Source organism: Bidens hawaiensis, unplaced genomic scaffold, assembly GCF_021521415.1.
Source record: "Bidens hawaiensis isolate Kalapana, Puna unplaced genomic scaffold, B.hawaiensis_p1.1 tig00025381_1, whole genome shotgun sequence".
NCBI lineage: Eukaryota > Viridiplantae > Streptophyta > Magnoliopsida > Asterales > Asteraceae > Bidens > Bidens hawaiensis.
Window position 1 is genome coordinate 260001 of NW_027494054.1, and position 7500 is coordinate 267500.

At 44.8% G+C, this 7500-nt stretch overlaps 1 protein-coding gene and 1 pseudogene across 1 annotated transcript in view; both read left to right on the top strand.

Moving 5' to 3' along the window:
- The window catches only part of LOC143571473 (nicotinamide/nicotinic acid mononucleotide adenylyltransferase-like), a 46575-nt gene that overhangs the window by 14501 nt on the left and 24574 nt on the right, over positions 1-7500 (top strand). The window lies entirely within an intron of this gene.
- On the top strand, positions 5613-5951 carry LOC143571472 (putative mitochondrial protein AtMg00530 pseudogene; annotated as a pseudogene).

Sequence of the window (7500 nt, forward strand, 5' to 3'; positions counted from 1 at the left end):
AGTCCTCTAACTAGATCAGCTAAGTAGGTAGCTTCGCTCAATTGATTCTATAACTCACCATAGCAAGGTAAGCTGCTCTGTCTGAGTCGTTACTAACAACCGAGAAGCCAGTCTCTCAGCTGATAGCTCATTGGATCATGCAGCTCCTGATCTGGTCATAGAAAGAAGGAAGTCCGAACTCAAAGCCAGTGTCTGAGCCAGATGTCCTTAGTAGACTGGAAGCCAGATAAGGAAGTTTGGTCTAGCTCTCGAAAGTGGAAGGCAGAAAAAAAAAGGATAGCTGAAAGTGGGGAAAGTAGGGCTACTCACATTGATTTACAACCAAAAATCCTATCTTGAAAATGACATCTTCGTGAAATAGAGAAAGCCGCCCCGTCTCCAACTGAGGTCTTCTCGCCCGCTGCCAGGAAGTAGCTCGGAGTCGGTTTGACTGGATGAGATTACCTCTTGCAAGAATAGAGATCTTTCAATTCCCGACTCCATCAGTATTCACTGCAATGCGGCTATGACAATAAAGAGTGTGACCTGACGGGCAAACATGATCTTTACATAACCAAGAGTTTGGTCGGTTCTCCGATCCACCTTGAATGAGTTATCCTTGCCCCCTCGAATGAGTAGATCGATGATACAGGAATTGGAGTGAATGAGGCCCAACATAGAATTCTTTCTCGGGGGTTCGCCCGGCGCCTCTCTTCTCTGGATCCGCTCTCAGAATTGGATTTGACATCACGGGGGCCATCCATTGAGGCTATCGAGGTCTAGCTCGTCTCTTACAGTACAACCCTCACTCGAAGTAAGGATTTCATGGGGTTACTGACCAGATAGATCTATTGAGTGAGAGAAAGTGGCCTATAGCCCTCTCTAAAACTGATGAATCAAAGCCTATCGTCTCAGCCTTTCCAGCAGCCTAATCCGATAAGCCTAAACATGGTCCAAGGAGTTCTAACAATCGGGGAAGCCTTTGCCCTTGCTTTAGTTGACCCGAAAGTAGGTAGTTCAGTTCCTGACCTCGGCTCATTCCCTTTAGTTTTGAAGTGAAAGCACGGTTACGGGTTTCCTTTTGTATCAGCATTGGCGATTGATTTATCCTTCTCATCCGGTCTATATCGAATGACCTTCTTTTTTGCTCTGGCTGCTATTGACTTGACTACATTGTCTCACTGAGGAGTGTTTTATCATATCATAGAGGAAAGAAAGATGGGCTGAATCATGCAGGTGGAAATTTCTGTGATCACCTATGATATATCTGGTTCTCTCTCCTCCCCATTCTCTATGTTCCTTACCTTCCACCTACAAAAGCAAGAATGCAATCTCGAGCACGTCCCTCTTATCTTATTTCGGAGAAATTGAATAAGAAAGTGATGTTCGAAAACACTGATTAAGTAGAGTCAGTCTGAGGATTGGATCCGGGGGAACATAGATTTCCTATCGGTCTTGACCTTCTCAGAGACTTGCCAAGATAGGGATCTGCTCTTATATTATAGATATTATAGACGAGAAAAGGAACCCCTCTCTCTTTCCATTCTGTGCGCTCTCTCTTCTGTCATGTGCTTAAATAATTGAAAGTAAAAAAGACGTGATCAACTTTCTCGATCTGCTTCAGACTCATCACTCTAATGTCTCGTCCAGGTCGGGGGGTGAATTGGGCCCTCTGAATGAACGGCGAACCAGTCCTACGAGTGGGTTGATCCGCCACAATTATTGTTATATATTGTTATATATAGTCCTGACCCGGAAAGGTACTAGGCATGGGTCACGCCACCTTGTTCAGGCGAAAGCCCATCAAGTGAATGAAGTCTAATTCCCATTCCGGCCCGGCCCAGGCATGCTCGCTATCCGAGTGTAGTCAGCAAAAGCAAAGAGAAAAAAATTACGTAACGTAGGACCAATAAGATTGAATCCTCTGAGAGAGAATGGATTCAGAGTATATTTATTATATATATTGATCGAGGAGAGCGGGGAATAATCCGGATAGGAATTGAAATCGTTGCGTACTAGCTTCAGTGGGAATAAGTAAGTGTCAAGTTAAGGAGAACTAATATTGACCGGGGGAAAAAGGGGAGAAAGTAAAGTCTAAGCGCATATGGCACGAAAAGGAAATCCGATTTCGGTTCGAAACTACCAATCTATTTTTCTTGATATCTTAGTATATATCATTTTTCTTTCGATCTCGTTGACCTTCATTAACCTAGGAATACCTATTATATTATGGCTTTTTGTGACTCCGGGGAGGACAACGAATCGAGGATTTGCGCTCATCCTCTAGCAGAGGGTTCCTCAAATGCCCAACTCGATTTAGACTTAACTCTGCGTCCGCCGGGACCAACAGCAGAAGAAATAGAAAGGGAGCTTTCCTCTTTTCTTTCTTCCTTTGGAAATAGGGGAGTGACCTCAAGTGTACTCCAAAATACTAAGATTAAGCTACAATTGGACGTCGCGTCCCCTTTTGAAGATCCGGGAACTTATGCGGGATCTCCAAAGCAGACCGATTCCTGCTTTCCAAGCGAGAGATGCTTTATTGAAAGATCTCGCCCAATGGGAGAGGGACCAGACGCTTGATCCATGAGGTTGGCCGCCCAGCGTCGGCTCTACGAACTCACAAGGGGTCGGTCGCGAGAGATAGAAGGGGTGGTCCGGCGAGTAGGCTGGAGGGGGCTCGTCAGGGGGAGCAAATCGAGAAGTCCTTCGAAAGATAGGGCTTCCCGGAGAATTTGGTGTCTTTCTATTTGGAAACAAAGGACCATAAGTATAATTAGACACTTCGTCTTTATTGTTCCACTAACTAGGCTAAAATGATCATATGTCCCTTTCATTATTACAACCTTCTTTTTTGATGTCAAAGACCAGAAGCTACGCGAAAATTTTCATTGGATCTCGGTTGTTCTTAACAGCGATGGCTATTCATTTAAGTCTTCGGGTAGCACCACTAGACCTTCAACAAGGTGGAAATTCTCGTATTCCTTTTGTACACGTTCCTGCGGCTCGGATGAGTATTCTTGTTTATATCGCTACGGCTACATGTTCTTGTTCCTATTAACAAAACATCCCCTTTTTCTTCGCTCTTTCGGAACCGGTACAGAAATGGGTGCTTTTTCTATGTTGTTTACCTTAGTTACTAGGGGGTTTCGGGGAAGACCTATGTGGGGCACCTTTTGGGTGTGGGATGCTCGTTTAACCTCTGTATTAATCTCGTTCCTTATTTACATGGGTGCACTGTGTTTTCAAAAGCTTCCTATCGAACCGGCTCCTTATTTACATGGGTGCACTGAGTTCTCCTAGACCATAACCCATGCCTTGAAACAAACCGCATGATGCGTTCCGGAGTTGCCGTAGTTCTGTTACCGCCTTGTCGTCTTGGATTGGGAAGGATACGACAGGCTCATTTCAAGGACACTCAATTTCAGGCTTTCGAAGCTCTAACGCTTTCTGTCGCATTTGTTCTATCTTTTGTTTACCTATCATTTTCACTTTCTTTAACCGTACTTAGGCAGCTCTTCGTTCGTTCAGCAGAGGCGTAGAGCTATCTACTTTTGGTCGCGGCTGGCTCTGCTACGCTAGGTTCTCCCTATGGCGCTACGCATCGTTCCCTTCGGTCGAGCGAATCCCCTTGTTCCGGTCCGAGAATCCCTATGTCTGAGGTCGAGCAGCTACGCTCTCGTTGGTCGAGGTTAGATCCTCGTATGTCGCCACTCTCGTCACTGGGCGTTCTCACTTTTGCCTTGTTATCTCAGGACACTCTGCCAGGTTGTTCCTTGTTGACCGGCCTTGTGATTCTCGTTATAGAATGTAGTGCCCAACAGTTTAAAGGAACGGGTGAAGTCTCGGGATCCGCTCTAGTCGAGTAAGAGATTTCCCCTGTAGAGTAGTTTCCGTATCAGTCCATGGGCTAAGGCGCAATTGCCTTCTTAGAGCCAGTAACTTCGTACTGAAAATTGGAGAAAAAAGAGTGACAGAGGCATCTTCCATTCATCTCGATTTTGGTTTTTCTGCACCATATTTTGATGTCCCTTTTATTCTCGGAATTCCCAACAAATCCTTGACTCCTCGAATACAATGGGATTTCACACCTGGCGAATCTTTCACTCTACCTCCTCTTATTAAGACTATAGAATGTTCCTGCGAATTATGACCTTCGCCCGGAATGTGAACAAATATATCATGTCGATTGCTCAACCGTACTTTGGCTATCATACGTGGAGCTGAATTAGGTTTTTTTGGTGTTCTCGTTGGTACACGCGGGCATACTCTTTGCTTCTGGGGACATTGATCCGAAGCTCGAGTACGGTCCGTGCGCCGTTTTTCTTCTCTACCATGACGAATCAATTGATTTAATGTAGGCATCGCACTCTTGACTTTGTCCTCCCCACCAGATTTTTGCCCTATCGCTAGTGGTTACTCCAGATCCGAAGCACCCCTTTTCCATTCATAGAGAGATCCAATCGTCAAAATCAATAAAAAGGCCATCATGGACCAAGATCCAAAGGGATCAATCTTGTTGGGAGGTACTGCCCAAGGAAAGGAAAAAGGTGACTTCCGGATCAAGGATAATAAATAAAATAGAAACAAGATAAAATCGTATATCAAAACGAATTCTGGCATCACCGAAAGGATCGAAACCACATTCGTAGGCCGACAATTTTTCTGGATAGGTCGAACTATTGGAAGCAAATGGAAAAGGAACACCGAGTGGGATCAAAGAAACTAGCAGACTGATCACTAAATAGATACAAATAGGTGCAAATTCTGACATCACCACAGCCCACTTTGTTTTCTCGCTCCTTGCTCGCGGAGCGGCATACCCAAAAAAAGATAGGATTTGAATCGATGACTTAAGCCCTTGCGCTATTCCCCCTGATCGCATCGTAGATAGCAGTCAGAGTCAGTACGCTTTCTATTCTCTTTATATTATATATGAAAATAGATAAGAAAGGAGGGCTGCCGAGGCCCAGAACTTCCCCGAGAGGTTCCTTTCGATACTCTGCGCACAGAAGCGATATCGAACATCACTTATTGTCATTTCTCAATTGATGATACTTCATTTAGCTACTTAATAAGATAAGAAGATCCAAAAAAAGATCAAATAACGGAAGGCGGAAGGTCGATTAGGTAAGGAGCTTTTCGAATCAAAGAATTCGTTGATTGCGAAGCCTTCTTTCAGATAAGTTGTTTATAAAAAAACTCCTTAACTCATTAACTCAGGATCGGTAAAGGCCTTACTCTATTCCTTGTCATAAATAGCGGCCTTAGAGCTTCTACTACTATCGGCTATCTAACTCTCGGGAAATCGGGGGTTTTGTCAGGGAATCGGTGTCGTGGTGGTGCTACGAGATGGCGATTTATCGTATAGAAGATGGATCCACGGACCTTTTGATTGACCATAGATGCGAACCGGCCGACCGCTACCTAAGAGAAGATAAGTAGTTCTTCTATCGTTCAAGGGCAAGGGGGGAACAGGTAGCGGCTTGCCTAGATCTCGTATTTCCCACGTAGTCCGTCGAAAAAACCAACGATTCTCCTCTCAAAGTAATAGAGAGATCCTTTTCTTTTTCCGGTATGTGGCTCTGCCAACAAGGAGCGGATCATCAGAGCAGGGCGAAAACAAACATAGGATTATGGCCCTTTTCTTCTTTCTTTTGCTGTTGATCTCACATCGAGAGCAACCCCTTAGTGTTCAGGATGATCGAATGAGAGATCTTCCTCCGACTCCAATAAATTGGTCAAGCGGGAGGCTACCCTTGACTTACCTCTCTCTAGAAAAACCCCCTCCCCAGAGGAGAGCATAAGCTCCAGGATGAGTATGCCCTGGATTACTGGATTTATTCTAGTCCTGATCCACCATGAAATTTTTTTCGAAATAAAAATGATAGGAGAGGGCTCGTAATGATCTTTGAGAAGATCACAAGGTGCTGAACAGGATAGGGGGGTCTGTAGGTTTTTGTGAAAGGGATGCTCTTCTCATATTATTGCAGAAAAGAAAAAGTGAATTCCTCTATTTGATGTCGATTCACCCACACTTCCATTCCTTGTAGAGGGGGGCTAACTGCTTGCTGGCTGGGAGCTGTATGAACGGTAACGTCCACGTACGGCTCCGTGAGAAGGACGGTGGACATAAATGGCCTTGTTGTACCTCACTCTCATCTTCAATGGGGTCTGCTCTTTCTTTTTTGGGAGAGTATGCCAATATGATCTTGAAGAGGTGCGGGGCTTTGCATCTGACATTTGTTGGGCTTCCCTCTTCTGGAGCCTGCGTCCCGCCGTTTTTGCGCAATAAACCCCTCCGGCCGAAGACTAGTGGTAGGTGGTCCCGCGGAGCTTTCGGAAAAGGGTAGCCTAGTGTGTAAGCACAACAATGAACCGCGGCGAAACCCAAGACGACCTATCTAAGATTAGGGGGGAGATCCTCAATAGTGATGACCCTTTCACTCTTCCACGGACTGATACATGTACCGAATGCTCATACAGGAAAGTTGACTCCTGGGTCTGGAACCTGGGGGGTTGCTCCGATAAATCCTTTCTTTCTCGTCCACTCAGGGGGGTGCGGACACACCTGCGCGGATTACAGGTGACAGTTACAAGAATGGTGGGGAAGTTAACAGTACCCGATGACATTCAGGGATAGATGTAGACCCATCGGGCAGGGATAATCATTCCGGTCCTGGGATAGGTGGCGACCATTCTCAAGAACCAAAAAGACTGAGCTGAGGGGAAGCCCTATGACTCACTGAAACGACGTCAGAAGGGCCCTTGATCTATCAATATAGGGAGAAAAAAGGGCTTTGCTGTCACACCCTCAAAATCCACTAACGGAGTTTTACCGTCAGAGGGTGTGAACTAACAGGATCGGAATCATTAGTTATAATTAAACCGTAAAAACGTTTAAATGGAAATAAGTGCGGAAGCGTAAAGACCATAAAATAAATGCTGCGTCACGCAGGACGACTTAAACCCAAAGATAACAGTTTTAAAATATTTTGCATAACAAAAGCGTTTCAAGCAATGCATGATCCTATATCGCGCGCCCGCCTCGGCTACCTGAGAATAACATACTAAAAGTGTCAACACGGGGTTGGTGAGTTCACAAGTTTATATAAAATAAAGCGTTTAGCGTTTTGCGTTCAGCGTTTTGCGTTAAGCGTTTTGCGTTAAGCGTTTTGCGTTACCAGATAGTGTTATGTCAATTATATATCTATAGGTAGCTAGCCTATAAAACAAGTATTACTAAGTGTTCGACAACGAAGCTGACTGTTTATCATTTGCCTTGCCACCAGTTCTATCCCGACCATGGTACGTGTTTAGCCAAGATTACACCCACTCGACCTCCAGTCGAGTTTAGCGTTGGGTGGGGTTTGTCAAACCCAGTAGTACTACTCAACAATGACCGCTATTATCCAATATTAAACGGTTCGATGTGAATGAAAGACTTTAGTTATTGCGTTTGCCACTTAGTCTTTACAAGTGATATATAATCTATATTAACAAAATCTTAAAAGCGTTTTCGGA